Below are 17,948 nucleotides of genomic sequence, written 5' to 3' on the forward strand. Positions count from 1 at the left end.
TTGGTCATTGGCCATTCCCTTTCCGGACGGCTTACACGATGGACTTTCGTTCGATTACTGTTCGCTTCGGAAGATTATCTTCTTTGTGTGTTTGTGTTGTTTTCATCCCCTTCATTGGCAGGAAAGGAAACGCAACCAATTCGGCATTTTGATACGGCACATCTGATACTGGGCAGAATTTGAAACATCTGTACGCGCATAGAGGCAACAGAACCTAAACCCTGCACTGCCGGCACTACTACGGCTAAAGAGTCGAAGGACGACGACGAAAGGCTTATGCATGTTGTTCGACTCGTAGCGCTTAGTCCGGTCTGGATGCAAAAAACAGTCACACAGCTCGAGAAGTCAGATCAACTAGAAGCCCTGCTTGCGGACGCACCGATCGAAATTCGATTTGCCATTTAGGTGTGCATACACCCGGAAACACAACACGCGCGCGTGTGTGATGTGAACAAAAGTACAGCAAAGCTGGCTTATTTCCCATCTTTCCCCTGTACTGCACAACACTAATTCCCTACTATCGGTCAGATCGGTCCTTTGCTGTGTGTGTGTGTTTGACCGGTTCCGTCCGGTAGCTGACGATCTAGCTCGCGGTACGAAATTGGCGAAATTGAGTGGAAATTCTCGCCTTGTGAACAAACGAATCACAAAAAAAGCAAAACAACCCCTCCTCCTTCCAGTGGCATGCTGCAATTTCGTCGAGCGCAGTTACTGCTGCACCTTTTAACACACATCACGCTGCTTGGTGGTCGGTGGGTCACCGCCACTTCGTTTATTTTCCATGTGACCGCTGACCACCCGCGGGCAAGTAAAAAGTACAAAACAAAAAATGCCACCATTCGTTCTTTTAAGTGACTACCGTGGGTGTGATAAGAGGAGTTGGACAGCGGATAGAAGAAAAAACAATAAGGTAACAACACTACAGGAGCTACCCGAGCCACCTGCACAGCCAGGATCACCTCCTCCTATGTCAGCGGTTGGCGTGAAAAATGGCAAAAGGATAAAGAGGAAATTAGCTGCACGAAGGGCACAACTTTGCTCCTGCTGTCAGTGGGGAATAGCAAGAGAGAGAGAGAGAGAGAGAGAGAGAGAGAGAGAGAGAGAGAGAGAGAGAGAGACAGAGTGAAAGAGCGAAAAAAAAACAAAAATGGAAACGCGATCGCAGCAACACGCGATATTGCATGTGGCTAAGAAAATTCGATTTCCCATACGCAAGAGCACAGGGACCGTCCGTACAGGTCAACGTGTGGCAGCTGCTACCAGGGGCACCCGGCACCACGGGTGGGCTATGCATTGGGAAAGCAAGCGCGTTTGCAAGTTACGGAACTTTGTGTCTGTGTGTGTGTGTACTTTTCGAAACCTCGCTCGAAAGCGCCATTTTGGCTGGCTGGCATGGGTTTGATAGTTGATTAATGTCACCCGGGATGTTGGATGAATAATTTGTAAATCTTTAACGGGGGAATTTGCCCGCACCGGGACTTTCGGGGCTTCCGGGGCTCGTGGTGTGTAGTCTCCGTTCTCTTCCCAGCCCACATTCTTGGTGGCCTTGCTTGATTGTCTATGTTGTAGTGTGTGTTTCTGTGTGCAGTATTTGCAGTGAGTGGGATTTACGAGCTGTATGAGAATGTGTGCGCGTGTCTACCTGAAGTAGTAGGATGCGAGCCGGCACTACAGTCCTTGGCATAAATTAGATAAGAACCCCTTAGGGGAGGCTCATTGGAGCGCCAGTAAAATGAGGATAAATAGGGAAGTAATAAAGGAGCGGTGCGCGCTCGTGTCTGGCTGGAGGTTTAGGGATGTAAATTGCCGACTGAAGCTTACAGTTTACAGAAGGCTCTAACTTCACCGTGACAACAAACACGTACCGCTGGAAGCGCGCGAGAGGTAATGTACTTTTTAACTAGGTACAAAGAAAAGATGTAGCTTTTTAACATGCATGAATGATCGTACAAATACATCGTCGCGTGATGGGTACAACTCAATTATTGTAGTGGTTTTATTTGAAGTTTTTTGTAATTATTTTACTTCATATTGTTTTACTTCATATTGCTTCATACCACGAAGATTTGTTAGGTACAACCTGTTTGCCAAACTAGCGTTCTGAAGAAGCCAGCAGTCGATTTTTACTTAATATTATGCGAGTTTGATCATTATGGTAATGCGTGTTTTATATTTCTAATGAATGAATATGGTATGAGCTTTTCAAATGTTCACATTTCTTTTCCACAATCTTTTCAAAAGCACTTTGTTCATTGTGCCACATTTTCAAGGGCTCCTCCATGCCCTCGCAGCATTATGGTCTTAAAGTGTCCCAGAGCCTGTTGTCAAATGAAAAGATTCGGTACAAAGAGTACTGATCATAACCCTTTTTTAAGCGTTGGCGAGCGAGATGTTGAGAGCCGCTTATAAACATAGTTTTGTGCAACACAACTAAATTACTTTGTTAATAGTAATTATAACACTTTATGTTTTCCTGTTGTTTTCTTCATGTTTTCTTGACAGGAGCTTAAAAAGTACTAAACCAAACTTATTTAACAGCAAGCTAATTTTACCACATGCTTCTCCAAATGTATATGATGGAAAACACTTCAGATTAGTGCTTCAGATCCCGATTAAATCGTTCATATTATTATCTAAACAACCAGCCGCGACAAGCGGTAAGCGAAATTGCATTACACACGACGATTTGTAAGTAAGCTGCCTACCTTCAGGCGTACAATCCGTGCAAACGTCGCTCTCGTCAAGTACAAGCGGGGTAGTTACTCTCGTTGACTCGAGACGCGTTCGCATACAAACACCACCATTTCAGTAAACATACGCAATTACGGTGGCGGATGTTACGGATATCCCGGCCCATGCTACACACTTGGTGCAAAAGTTAACAAACCATTCACGCGGCTTATAATACACCGTTTGGGTGGGGGGGTTGACTCTTCACCTCACAGTACAAGGTCTTGTGCCACAAGCATTGCTTTTAATTTCACACCACTAAGCTGAGTTGCGCTGCTTTCCTTTTTTTCCTCCGTCCTCTGGAAGGTGATTCAAAACGGTACAGGTGTCGGCTTCTTAAACGCAAGAGATCGGCATGCATGCATACACATACAGCCCAATTGCCATTAAGACCGGGAACGTGAGGCGTTGCTGGAAAGAAGGTTACACCCCCGGAGCTTGTAGGTGTCAAGTGCAACGCTTATCATACGAGCTGCAGCTGTTGGAATACAGCAGCAAAAAAAGAAGAGTGTCACCATTTGCATTCAAGCTTAAAAAGCAATGAGCTGCAGAAACGAGGTCGTCGTGCGGCAGGAGCATGGAGCTTCAGGATGCTTTTACGGTCATTCGGGACGACACTGAGCAAAGCGGGCAGCAGATTGAAAGGTTTCTCGGCGGCTGCCGTGGTAATCCTTTGCCATCTATTTGCCACGCTCTAAAGCCCGTGTGTCTGTCGATGCCAGGCGTTTGGAAAGTTGCTGTTGGAAAATTATAAACTATCCTCTAAGCTGGCGAACCCTGGGTGCACGAGCACGACCATCAAGGTGCAGCTGTTAAGTCTGCCGCAACCCTGGCAGCGCCATTTGAAGCGTGTCGGTGAAATGGTTTTTCGTGTGAAACGATGGCAGTACTACAACTACCTTTTACCGAAACGCGAACCATCAACCCCAGCAAGTGATGGTATTTGATTTCAAAGGATGAAACCTTTCCAACCGGAGCGTCCAAAAGCCATAACACGATGGCATGACGGAACCCGTGTCCGTCCTACTGTGTGGTGTAGTCGAAAATTTCACATTTCATCCTTTTTCCACAGCTCAGCAGCTTCGTGAGCGATCAGTCGAGGTGGAAAATCAAAGAACCGGGGTGCTAACGCCGCTCTGTGTCGCTTCGTTGTTTAGTTTTTCCCATCGAATGACGTCACGGGAACGGGAGAAAAGGCGTAGAACAACCAAACAGGGAAGCACCGCATTTCCGAAAACGTAACATACATTAAACTTTTCGCCAAACACAACAAAACCCATGCTGCTACACATGTTGGAAATTTGGCGGAACGCTCCGTCCCGCTTTCCGAAGTGCCTGGTTCGTTTGTGCACACGAACTCTTAAGAGGATTGATAACACCATCACAAAGCCACCGCCGTAGCAGCAGCAGCAGCACCGGGAGAGCGTATCCACTTCGGAGAAGCAACAGTGTCCTTCCCACGCTGGTGTCTGCAGGTTGAATTACTTCAAGGACCCACTCGTTGTGGAGGAGAGGATGGAAAAGCGGCCCATCTCCACTACAAAACAGCATCGAAAGCGCGCCATCAGCATATGGAAGAGCAGAGGAAAAACAATGGAACTCTAACGACAAATCGTTACAATAAACTCCCGGCCCTGTAAGCTCGGGAAGGATTTGTTCGCCTTTACTGCATCCCTTTTTTGCCAATTTTTTTCTCCCCTCTTTAGACACAACTCTTTCATGTTTTGTAAAATTATTTGTTGCCAACAGTTGCAGCTGGGTGTTGGGAGGAGCTTTGTTTTTGGCGTGTGTGTGTGTCTGTGGATGTGTACTTTGTCCCGGAATAAAACAGGGAACAGGGTGGAACAGCACGGAGTTGGATTGAAGTGGATGGAAACGCCATCTCTGACGAGATGGAAAAGTTAAACAAAAGCTTACTCCCGTCCTTGTGCAGGAAGCCATAGAGAAAGGTATTATGAGCAGCAGTAGCGTGCAGGAGGGAAACAACCCGCCTCTAACGACACATGAACACGTTGCGAGATGTTTAGTTTGATGTTGGTGGGGTAAAACTCATACCGCTGAAGGGAAGAGCCAGATGGGATGTGTGCTTAGAGAAAATAGTTTTAACTGCTATCTCTTCACTCGAACAACGTATCGAGCAGATTGAATTGCACCGTAGGGGTAGCAGCATTAACGTTTAAGCAATTATGTGAATGTCACTTTAATTAGAAGCTTTATGCTTTGTACCATCATTTTAAATGCTCCTTCACTAGGGTAGATTGTGATAAAGATAGTTGTGTAAGTGCTTTGCTTTTCCTGGATATAATTTGACTGAATAGAGGGTAGAATACACCGTTTCGCTAACGTTTTAAGCGTTAAGGACAGAGTCTTTGAGGTGAGCAATAATTATCAACTACCCTTTTATCCGTGAAGATGAATTCGAATGTTTTAAGTGCGTTTTTGCGTTGTTTTTTTATCGCTAAAATATTTTTTTTGGACAATCTGTAATACGTGTTTGATGAAATTCATAGAACAACAAATTAAAACCCTGATGTTAATACGTTGATAGTTATGACTCCGGTGGTGTACTGAACGACAGAAAATATTTACGTACCGTGTTATCAGGGCCTACAAGGGGTCAGGCACATTTTTAATTGTTTCTAATAAATCATAGCAATTATGTAAAATTAAATGCAGTTTTCAAACAAACAAAAGCATTTTTTTATTCAGGAGAAACAGCTTTACTGTATAGTGAAATCAAAGATTAACCATGGATAAATGTTAACTAAAGCAAAGATTAACAAGGCGCTAAATACTCCTGAAAGTATGCAACATATTTTTTTTAATCATGTTCAAAATTAATTAAATCTAAGTCAGTAACTGTAGTAGGCTATGACTACTATGACTACCTAACAGTGGGATTTTGCCTCAGTAAAATTTCACTTCCTAGGCATAGTAGCCTATGCCATGTTTAGTAATAAATCAGTTCATAGTTAACCACCAAACGAGCAAGTTGGCTTTTATTTGCTCTCCGTGTGAACTGTAACAGTAACCATGGTATAATTGAATATATACAATCATCAATCAACAAAAAAGTAAGAGAAAATGCACTAAATAAGATTTAATGGTACACGAGATCTGAGGCAAATACAAGCAGATAACCCAAACCAAGTAAATACAAGCAGATAACTTGGTTTTAATTAATTTTTACTTTAATGAAATTTTAAGTGATTTCAACGTAAAAAAACTGAAAAATTTAAAAACCCTGCTAACCATAAAAAAACTAAACATGAACGAATTTATTGTTCCCTATTTTATGAAATTAACGAAGATTTCAGTGACCTACTAATTACCATAGTAGGATAGTCAGTCCTACGTATGGCGGCATGGTCCATGTAGGGCTTGAACCCGACTGTACTACGAGACCGGCTATCAACATTATTAGCATCATGTTATTCCCACGAACACACGCTTCCCATATGTTATACCAATACACACGAGTGCAACTTCCAACTTATCCCGCACACAAAGTAGTTAAAGTACTATTAGCAATTAAACTATCGCACCCAAACAAAACGATACAGTTCCACTCCAGTGCATGAGTGCAATAGGACCGGGAGCTTGCTTCTTGCAAGGTTGATAGAACCATTCAACAAAACACTAAACCCCACTAACGAATACGTAATGGTGTGTAAGTTTTTCCAATATGGCTCATAGTGCATAGTGTTGTAAAAGCCACAAGCTCGCCATTGTTGACCGACCCGGGCGGGTTTTGTCTTTGGCCAGTGGGTTGGATCGCAAAATTTAACGATCGCTTTAAAGACCATTAAGCGGTTACTAGGTAGGTGGATGCGGATTCTCGCACACGATGCTTTCATCTGCACGTGTAGTTTGTAGTTGATCGTACGACTGACACAGCACAACAGGAGTAACACTCGTTCGTTCTTCGTGCTAGCAAACGCCAGCTGACCGAGTCATAGAAGTATCCCATTTTTTTATCCTCCGCTTGGTAATGGTAAGCGCCACACCGCTAATACCGTTTGATTCCGTCCGTCTTACATGATGCGATTAGATTGCGGTATCGGTGGGTGCAGCGAAGAGCGTAAGAAGAACAGGCAGCAGAAGTAGAAAACAATTTATCGCTTCATTAGGCGTCCGGGTGGCAGGACGGTGGCGGGAGCGCCCCGTCTAATGACCAACGAATGGTACGAATTTCTGAATATCAATAGAGATCAGCGAAAAGGGAGAAGATGTTTCGCATCTGCTCGAACGGACGGGGTCGTTATGTAGTTCTTGCAAGTTGTGCGTGAGCATGTTGTGTGTTGTTGTTGTTGTTGTTGTTGGTGGTGCTTTAACGAGTCACCGGTGTATTTACGCCGAAAGACGTCTTCCATCTTCTATCTACCAGTCATGCCGAAGCATCGTTAAGAAGCGCTCTTTATCTCATTAAAGTTTGCTTCGATTCTTATTTATTCGAGATCATTAAAATAACGTTACCGCAAATGGTAGCAGGCACGGCAAATCCATTACTGCTACCATTTTGCAGGAAAGGTTAAATGCCGGACTTTTAGCAGGAAAGGAGCGCGAGTGCGTCAGAATGGATTCTTAAGAAAGTCAATATTCTTTGTTTCAGCATTATGCTATTTCCAAGCTCGCCCGACAAACGTCCGTCACATTTTGTTCACCATCACAATCTCTCCTCGCCAGCAAAACAACCTCACGCGGTCCGCCATCTTAACCGATTTACCACGACTGCCGAGGACAAATTGCTTGCTTCCGTTTTCCAATTGAACAGTTCAATTTATTCCACTGCAGCTCAAAAGCTCAGGCATCTCGTTTCACTTTCCTTCCACGAAATGTCACTTCTCGCAAGGACGATGTCGACGACGACGAGTGCGCTTCGTCTTCCGCTCGATTTGTGTAGCGATTTGCCTGTCGTATTTGCTGAGCATTCCGGGGCATTCCACTTTCTCGATTGCGCTCGAGATCCGAGCCAATATATCACTTTTGTCGTTTGAAGCATTGCCCTTCCGGAATGCTTCACATGCGGGCCCAAGCAGCGTGAGAGGAAAGGATTTGCGCATTTCCACTTTACGTCTTGTTGCAAAATGGGAAATGGGGTTTTGAAGTGCAGGAATGTATTTTTTAAAGTGTGGTTACCGAGCAAGTGATGAGATTCCAGGGATACCAAAGCACTGTAGATGAAAGCAACTTGATTGTTTTTTCGTTTGATTTCGTTAATACACACTACAAGTGAATAAGAAATTAATTTTAATTGCATAACTTCCTCGTCTATCTGATCCTGGCGAACTGAGTGCGATCTGTCGTTCGCGCTCTACCACAGCCGATGGAATTATTTCCGAGAAAGTTAGTTTTGCTCACTCGGCAGCTTCGCTCCTAACAAGGGTGACAAGTGGAGGCTGTTGATCCGGCCCAGGCTTCTGATGGACCTGTCCCCGGTGCCTTACCCACTCATTACAGAGACACCTGGGCTGCCTAGGTCGGTTTCGAGAAAACGAGAGTGTTCGCTTGTTAACTGCCCTAATTGGCCTACCTCAAACTAATGACACTTGATCCTTCCGAAACTTCCGAACTTTTCCTACCCCGTCCCCACCTCGTATATGGTTCGGTTCGGCGATTGGTTTCGGCAGCACCTACGAGGTAACAGCTAGCCAGATTTTGGGGAGGTTGAGTTAAGGATGAAGCGCAGCCGAGCCTCATACACACCCATCCACGAGCGATCCACACGACGAGATGGGCAACTTGGGCAAAGGGAACTGGGGCCGAGGCGTACGAGATGAAGCCGCTGTGTGGATGGTTGGCACATTGATACTAATTAGCTTATTGGCCCGATGCCACCTCCGGGTATTCTGATGACGAGCACGAGTTGTAATGCAAACATTCATTATAACGCTTCAATGGACGTGTTATCGTGATGTAGGTTTGATTAGAGGCTCGCAGTTAACGGCGAAGGCAAGAGGCAAGATGAACAAAGGGCCGGTCGAGAAGCTGAGGCTAGTGATTAAAAGGCCCTACTAAAGTGTATGCTTCATAGTCCATCAGGGATGGGAGGGATAAGGTTGGGTTTTTGGGGATATTTGTTTAGTAAAACTTTGCACGCGTAAGAAGATTTACTATCGACGGCTTGTTTACTTAGTAGCTAGGTTTACTTAGAAAGCTAAGTGTAGTTTTGGCGTAGATATACTTTTCCATAACAATAATAAAAATCGTTTAATAATTATCTTGAAGAGAATTTCAGCAATATTTTATAGAAATTGGAAGATGTTATATCGATAGGACACAATCAATTATAAATGTCAAGTAAAGTTATGAATTCTTCGGCACTTTGATGAGGTTTGTTTGTGAATCTTTACACAATGCTGTAGCTTATCTGCTATACAGAACTTACTAGAACTAAAAAAACCTACCCAAGGTAAGACTGCTAAACTCTAATGTTTCCGGTAAGGGATCGCCTTGAAATAGGATTCACATCAGTTTTACCTATTTCGGCAAAACGAAGACCTTCCTTAACGATGTTTGAAGGCCTCTCTGGCCAGCACGAGCTCAAAGTTATTACATGCCGACCGTATCCATAATCAGACTTACAGATATTTAATAATCCTGCCCCCCAACACCAACTCATAATTAGATTTGTACTCAAGATAGATGGCACAGTCCATTCTTTTATACGTTTTATTGCATGTTGCATGATGTTCTTAAAAAAATAACAAATCATAAAAGAATTCTTGCAGAACTTTGCTTTTTGTGGAGAACAGTTCTGGTTTCTATTTTCGACAAAATGTTCGATATAAAAAACACACTTTTTATGCAAAAAAATCACCATACTTTTTAGATAATATGTTTCCTTGATAAAATAATATTCTGAGAATGAAAAAAGAAAGCTTGTTCTATTGAACGTTCAACTCTGCAACCAAATTTAAAGTAAAAAATATACTTTTTTCGGTGGAAAAAGCAAACATCGACAAGCGGAAGCGTGCATACATTTCATGCAATATTTAATAGTGCATCATAAAGGAACGCTCTTGCCGCTGGAAGAAAAAAAGAAGGATGAGTTCATAGCGAAAAACTTTCATTCGCCACAGAAACGCAGCCTTTTCCCCATTCCGCAGAAAGTAGGAAGAAAGAAAACGCGGAAGAGTACGGAATCTCATGCCCGTGCAGGCGCATATAGGTATAGGCATGGAACACAGACAATCACCATAATCGTAGCAGAGCAGGATTTTTTTGTGTGTGTGGTTCTTCATTTTCATACCGGCATATAAAAGGCAATGCGCAAACAGCCACACGATTGGGCACGACCGGCAGAAGAAAAGTTTGCCACACACACATACACACACACACACACACACACACACACACACACACACACATACACAGTCTCACATTTCACTTCCAAAAAGGAGTCGTGTCAGTAAGGAAAATTTGAAACCGTATGCATATAGAAAGCGGCATGAATGTTCTACTGTTGCATTCATAATTCACCTGCGCACGGACTGCGGAAAATGGAAAGGTAGTGGCGCCAGCGTGAAATGCATTTGACGCAACACACGCCCACCGTTGGCTATGTTTGCTGCTGCTGCTACTCGGATTAAGCCCGTGATAGCACTGCGTCCGGTTCCGCGGGCCTTTCCAGCAACCTCGCAACGTCAAGCTGGGGTTTGGGAGAGGCATAGGAGGCATTGGTGGAAAAAATAAATGGAAAATGTTTGCAGCATTCCAGGCGCAAGCGAACGCACCACCCTTTTGCCTATGAATTTCTAAATCCCACTCAGTCATCCCCGACCGGTGAGGACGAACAACGGTCGAGGCACACCGTACGACCACGAACGACTGAGAACCACATGTCACGGACACAACGATCACGAGTGAGCCTTGCCGGGACGCTCCTTCCCTTCCGACACGCTGTGACTGGCACACTGAAGCTTTGTGGGTGTGTGAGACAGTAAAATATTGCAAGTTTGTGTTCGTGGTATGTCAACTATTTGTCGCCGTTGGTTAGGTTTTTCGACACGTTTGAAAAAAGCTAAAGAAAAACCAAAAAAATGGTGACAGCCGGAAATGAAAATAACTTACGGTCAAACGCAACAACTTGGTAAAATAACACAGAACAAGAATAGAGCAAATAATGCGATCCGATACGGAGAAGAACGTGCTGAACGTGTGACCAATCGTTTCATAACAAATTGGATCTTTTTTTTTCTTATTGGAAAAGGTTTAAGGGTGTGTTTGAGAAAAGCACACTTGAAAAAAAATGCGGCTTATAACTCCGAGGGCTTAATGTGTCGAACGCTTGAACACTCTTTAGTTGGGGCTGCCGAGTTAATTAATCGATCTGATTTACCCTACTCTTGGACGGTGGTTCACACAAAAAAAAAAAACCCAGAGTGTGATAAAACTCTGAAGGGTTCGCTCTCGTTCCGTTGTCACTCGTTGTCGCCGTTTCTTTGCGGCACAGTTTTTAAGGCCCGTTTTTGGGCGCTTTTTTGTCTTGTAGACACGTTTGATAATAACCATCTAGTAAATCGTTTAAAGCCCACGCGGGTGTGTTTCATTAAAATGTAGGGACCGTAACATGTAAGGGCCGAGATTTTCGGGGTCGGTGCCGTCCTTCAGTTTTAGCTACTTTCGGCACAGTGAGACCGGTTCGGACAAACTGATGCAAGAAAATTGTGTGTGTTTTAAGGGGTTTGTTTAACATTGGAAGTTTATATTTATAATAGGTATAACCGAAAACTGTTAAATTTTAAATGTCTGTTATAATTTCTGTAGTAGAAATATGAATAATGAGATTTATAGAATTCAAGATTGTTATAGAACTCACACAATCAATAAGTTTCTTTGAATCATTTTACATTTTTTTTAATTTTCCTAATAGAATATTACAAATTTAATATTTATTCAACATTTAGCTTAATGTTTTATCTTTAGTCCTAAAGATGAGCAGTTCAAAGCCTTTAACACTACATTTTTCCATCGGCAACTATTTAATCCCACCATGCGGCCACGTAGCACGGTGAGATGAGTTGTGTTTATTTAAATTAATTAACGAACCACTTTTCCTGCCACGTATCCTCTCTCCGCCGTCCTTCAGCTGCTTAAAACCGGCCCAAAACCTTCCAGTTTTTAAAAAAAAGCCCCCTTGTAGCACGTTTCGGATTTATGCTGACTGCAGCTGAGATAAACCGCATGAGGGCGTTGAGCTACCGCTACCGGCTCATCCTTTTTCCCTCACTTTCCCGACGCGCGGGCTGGCGAGTGCTGACAATGTGTGGGTGAAACCACGGAAAATATGTCCCCGTACGGTTAGTGGACTGTAAAAGAGCGACTGTCTGCCCTGCATGCTCGCACGTTTAAGCATGTGTGAGTGCGTTGAGTAAGAGGATTTTCTTTTTTGAACAACCGGTCGCCTTAACGACGCTTCGCAGCTGAGGTGTTTTCGGGGTATGGAAAATCTTTCAACCACAGTAGCTTAAAAGGCAAAGGAAGGCCAATCCAGGAGAATCCAAACCCAGCTAAGCACCTTTCCAAAAGTGATGCTTTTTTTTGGGGGGATCGATCGAAGAGCAGCTTTTCTTGCCAGAAACGATTGAATCTTACAAGGCAGCGGCGAGCAAATTCAATGTGCGGCCAAAAAAAGGAAGAAAAAACGCACAAAAATGGAACGAACACTTTGTAATAAATCACTAAACAGCGAAATAATTCCTATGGGAGGCAGATACCTTTTTTATGGTGACGGTCACCTAGTTTTTTTTGCATCCATCGGTTGCAGACATTTTTTTTTTACTTTTTCCTTCATGTTTTTCCAGAAGGTTCACACTCGCCTTCTAACGCAATTGATTTTTTGTACAGCATTCCATTTTCTTGTCTACTGTCCCGGAACGGATCTCTGAGCGGATAAGCGGTGCCCGAAAAATCCCGCAGCAGCGGCACCAGGAAAAAGGCACCATACGGTCATGCTCCGGGCGAAGAAAAAAGGCTGCAACGGCGGCGCCTGGCCTGGTTTAATAATGTGAGGTTAAATTTTATTGTACGTTTCGTTTGCTCCCGGCTGTGGGCCAAAGGTGTGAGCAAAAGAGCAACCAAACAACAAACAGCACAAAACAACAACAAAAGGGAACAAAATTGATTCCATTACACGATAAATATCGGGTTGCGTGCGGCAAGATTTTCATCCCGCTCTGCAAACTACAAACCACCACGCGTCACCTCCGACCACGGGAGAGTGAAGGTAAAATTCCCACGAGCGAAGAATGTGGCCGCAGGATGATTATTACAGCCGCGGAAGGTGGCTACGAAGAGAGCTACGAAACTGGGCGAGGTGTATGGTGAAAAATGTCTCGCACTTAAGGGACTGCTCGGGTGCTGACAGAAGTAAAAGCAACGTCAAGGTGTAGCCGAGTCACATGAACTCATCTCACACACACCCACCCTCGGAGCAACAATCAGCAAGTCGTTTGAGGTCTGTTCATGTTTGTTGCTCACTGATTGAGATCGTGATTTTGCCGGATAAGAGCGAAGCGTCCCAACAAACAGAGCGTCATCCCCTTGCCTCATCAAGGTGCCTCGCAAGGGACGACACGAGCTGTTCCATTTCTTTATCTGTGTCTAACTTCTTGCGGCTTGCGGCAGGCTTGCGTGGGAGCAGTAACACATCACAAATTTTCATATCTTTGGGTCCATCCCGAGTGTGTAAGTGTAAGTGTGTGTGTGTACCTTCCGTAGCATCCCAGTTTTGGAAGGAAGCAAATTTTGCAATTTGTCTCCCGGTCGATCCCAGACACGTTTAGGTAGAGAGATGCGTTGATTTGGACCAAACAGGCAGGACAGAAAGCTAGTGTGCTGGAAAGGGCAAAGTTGAAGACATGTGTGTATGTGTGGTTGAGCGTTGGTGGTTTGTTTGACAGCTTTGTTTGATAAAGGTGACTGTTTTGGCTGTTTAACTTAATGGTTCAGGTGTCTTCAATTTAAGATGATGAGATTTTTGCATTATAGCGTGCAAAGCTTACATCAACCTTGACCTTTCGAACGACAGTTATGAATTGTGAAGCGTTTGTAATACAAATGTATCCACCCAAAGATGTATTATTTGAATTTGTAGCCAGAATTAGCATTAAGACACGATAAACTTACAAATATGATAGAGAAATGCGGGAATTTTTAATTAAATTCAAACTAAAATAGCAAGCAAAAGATATTAGAGATGAGATAACATATTAAAGGATGAAGCTAATCTGTTGTGATTGACAGTCATTGCAGCCAAATTTTAGCTCTAAGGCATCAAATTTTGATAGTGTACATCAATTTCTTACTCTAACGCACTCAGTTTTGTCTGTAATCTACTCTTTTAGGATTGACGATAAATCTGCTCAAAAACAGATTTATGAAAATTGTAATTTCAAACAGCGTGAAATTAGATTGTTTTTTAGGAATGAAATTTAATCCACAAGCAATTACTAACAGTCAAAACTTGATGCCTTACGGACAACGATCGATGTACTCTATGAAAGTGGACGCCTTAGAGACATTAATGGGTGAAATAGAGCAAACATAGAGTTGGAGCTATGCGTATAGCATAAATTTAGGCGCTTATAATTAAAACGCCTTAATGTATGCAATGCTCAATGTATACTAATCCTACTAAGCTCTTGTTAACATTTTTATTTCATTTTCAATCGTCGTACGAACAACCTCATCAAAACAGGAACATTGTTATACCCTCTCATTGAAATGGGAAAATCCTTCAAGAAATGTTTCAACCGGAATTAACGCCTTAAAGGTCGACTTACCATTTAACTGCAGCCCCGAGTGGTTCGTGGTGTCACTTAAAGAGAATCGAATTGAACCGAGATTACCGACTCGAACCTCACCCAAAATTCCAAAGCTGCACAGCTTCCTTTCTCCGCCACTCAGATTCCGCGCACCAAATTCCAGTGGTAAGCTCGCCACTAAAGCCGCTTGATCGAAACTGTAGCCCTTTTTCACAGTTTGGCAATCGCGTGCGCTTGGATTGAAATTAAGTTTTAGCGCAAGTGAGCAACGAAAAAGGCAAACAGCATTCCAACTTGGTATCAATTTCACCGTACAATTCTCTAACACCCAAAACTTTCACCATGGACACAAATGTACACTTCTTTCCACCTTCACCAGCCAGCGAACTGTACACACAACAAACTTTCTCTCTCTCACTCACTCTCTCTTTCTCTTTTCGTCGCACTCGCATCAAATCATTCACTTAATTCCGACGGATCACTGCGGGCACGGTTCCGTATTCCTTTTTCGTAAGCGGGAGTTTTCTTTTTCGTAATTTAATTTCAAACTTTTAACGCCACAACACTTCGCCACCATTTTCGCACCGCTGGTCTTGGTTTTGCCCACGCCACATACGTTCGCTTGTTGCTTGCCCTAGACTCCGCCGATATTCGATGTGATTCCGTACAGCTGCGTTTGCTGGATCGCTTCCGTTTCGTTTACTACTCCGCTGCCCTTGGCGTGCGTTTCTGCCGATTCCGGGCCTTCCGAAGTAACCGATTGAACGTGAGACGATTTTCCCATCAAATTAACCGACCGAAACAGCAGCTGGTGAGCCGCTCTTGTGGCAGAAGTTGAGATCGAATTTTCCCTCTAAAATTTCAGCCACAGATCTGGCGCGAGTACGGCTGTGTGGAAAGCAGCGTGGGGGAGTGTTTTTGGAGCAGTACTCGAGAACTCGTCACTTTAGCACAGCCTTTCGGGATCGTTTTAACGAAGATCGATTGGTTCTCGCTACTAATCATCGCCGTCGGGTTGGAGTTTTTTTTTTGTGGGCCGTTCAGAGAGTTGGAGGGTGCGTTTTATTGGCCATACAATGGCAACAGAGCAACGAACGGAAATAATGAACGGCACTGGAAACTGATTAACTTGCGTTTTGTGATTGATTTTTTCTATATTATTTTTGGGACACTTGCCATTGGATTTTTGAAGTTGTATCTATAACTGTACCATTTTGCTTAATTTACACATAAATTAAACTTTTAGCTTCTTCACTTATGTATATTCATTGTGCTGTCAGGCTTGCATCAGAAGATATTTAATGCATTTTACTAATCACTCCAATTCCAATGCTCTCTCTCTCTCCAACACTTGATGCAGAACATTCACAAACGCTCAAACCGTTCGGGACGGTTGCCTCACACTGAAACCTTCTCACAGAAAAAAAAGCTTTGAACGCACCTGTCTCCCCGTTTTACTAGCCGAGTCGCTTCAGGTGGCGCTGTGACAATACGCCCCACAAACCAGTTGTGCCGCAGGTGTGAGTAATTACTTTTCGATGTTCGGTAAATAATTTCACACTTCCTTTCGGGCTTTTTGGGTTGCCGAAGGACTTTGCCACACAGTTTGCCACTTATCTTTATTTTCTAGCTGGCGGCGCACGGAACGAAACTGTTAAAATAGCTCTCAACGAACCCATTAACGATTGTTTAAAATGGGTTTCACGTGCCGCAAAGGCTCAAATATTTGCACACACACACATACACAAACACACCTGTACACGGCCATATATTTGCTTATTTAATGAGATTTTAATTGTGAGACATCACAGCTTTTAGAGCGCTTTTTTACGTAATTTCCATATTCTTTCACAAAATAAACATGTTTATACACTTGCACAACTCCGAATGCATATACAAACTTCGAAAGAAGTCTGCAAAAGAAAGAGAGAGCATCACTTCACCACTCCTTCTTCTGCCATATCCTCTGCACAGGGACACGGCACACCGGACCACCGGGTCGTACTGCACTGGGTCCCACCAGCAGCTGGGTCCAAGGAACGGACTGGAAACGGTCGAGGATTCACGGACACGGGTACGGGCTTTCCCGTGTACGAGCAGCGAGCACAGGCGGGCGCGCACACTTTCCCGTGGCAAACGTCAGCAACAAACTGTTCGCTCGCTCGCTCCCCGACAAATGGTCCCGGCGTGAGCTCGCCAGACTCGTGCCCCGGAGCCGTCCGCTGCTGCCGTTCGCGCGATCCTCGTGGCTGACGACGATGATGGTACGTTGAGGGTTTTGCGGTGTTGACTGCGGTTCCCTCTGATGAAGCGCAACAGCTTCAGTGGAGCGTAGAGGGACCGCGGACGCCCCAGAGGGGTGGATTGAACGATTGCGCCCGAATCCGAACACGGCCGAGGCGGAACCGAAGTGAAAAGCTTTCAGGAGCGGTGAAGCTTTCGTGCAGCGGATACATTCAACAGTACCGAACGGTCCTCGGCGCGGGTTCGGTGCCTGCTGGTCCCGCTGGGAAGCTGCTGCCTCTGCCTGATGTTTTGAATGTCAGGTGCTACACCGTTTACCAGGGGGACGGGGCGTCTCCATCGAGCATTGGGGTGCAAAATGGGAAATGCTGAACGACTGTTGCTTTTTGTTTACGGCAGACCGATTTTCGCTCCTGCACTAGACGGATGGATGTGGTACGGATGCTTTCGTGGTAGTGGCGTTTTAAAACGCGAAACAACCGTGAAAAAGATTTAAATACTTAATTGTGCACGAGCAGTTACGTTGAGAAGTGGACAGCAAATGCACAGCCAGGTAGAGCAATTGGCAGCGCAAGTGGAGAGCAAATGCACAGCAAGTGGGTTGATTTGGCGTTCTCTTCTATCTGTAGCAAAACACTCACACAACCAAGGCAGACAGGGAGCAGATGTAATATTGAACCGCCTCAAACACTGCATGGTGGTGGTACGCATCTCCCCAGGCAGGAATACCTGAGCTTAAGTGCTACTTGCTACTGCTGCTGCTGTTACTTTTACTTCTTCCCATCCTGTGCTGTCCATAAACTCCAAACGGCAGCTGGCTGTGCGAGACCCTCTGCAAGATGCTCCACTGCGGGTGCCTGAAAGAAGCTGTTGTTATCTTTCCGCTTGCTTGGAGCTCAACAAGAAAGCTTGAATTCCGCGTACGTTCTCGGTGGAGTGGGTTTGGCCCGTTTCCCCCTTTTTTCTTTCCTAGAATAAAAAAAAATGGCAGGAACCACTGGCATGTTTGCGTTTCTTCTCCATTTCTTTTTTTCTATGCTCTCCCCTTTTTTCTTTCGTTTGCACGCTCCGTTCGTTCCTTTGATGTGTCCCTGCGCACGATGTACGATAAGCCGGCACGAGGAAGCTCATTTTCACTTTCTTTCGCTTATTTAACTGCACTCTCGTCAACTACTTTCCATCACCGCCGGGCGGGGAGCCGGAACG

General features: G+C 44.3%; 1 protein-coding gene across 2 annotated transcripts in view; it reads right to left on the reverse strand.

Moving 5' to 3' along the window:
- Window positions 1-16,794, reverse strand: part of LOC1280734 (uncharacterized) — a 77,188-nt gene extending 60,394 nt beyond the window's left edge. Inside the window, exon 1 of one of the 2 annotated variants that reach the window (XM_061661510.1) lies at window positions 14,517-16,794. The gene's annotated coding sequence lies outside the window, so the exon portion shown is untranslated. The remainder of the gene's footprint in view (window positions 1-14,516) is intronic. The other variant, XM_061661511.1, reaches the window with a different exon arrangement.
- Between the last annotated feature and the right edge of the window lie 1,154 nt (window positions 16,795-17,948).

Source organism: Anopheles gambiae, chromosome 3 (genome assembly GCF_943734735.2).
Source record: "Anopheles gambiae chromosome 3, idAnoGambNW_F1_1, whole genome shotgun sequence".
NCBI lineage: Eukaryota > Metazoa > Arthropoda > Insecta > Diptera > Culicidae > Anopheles > Anopheles gambiae.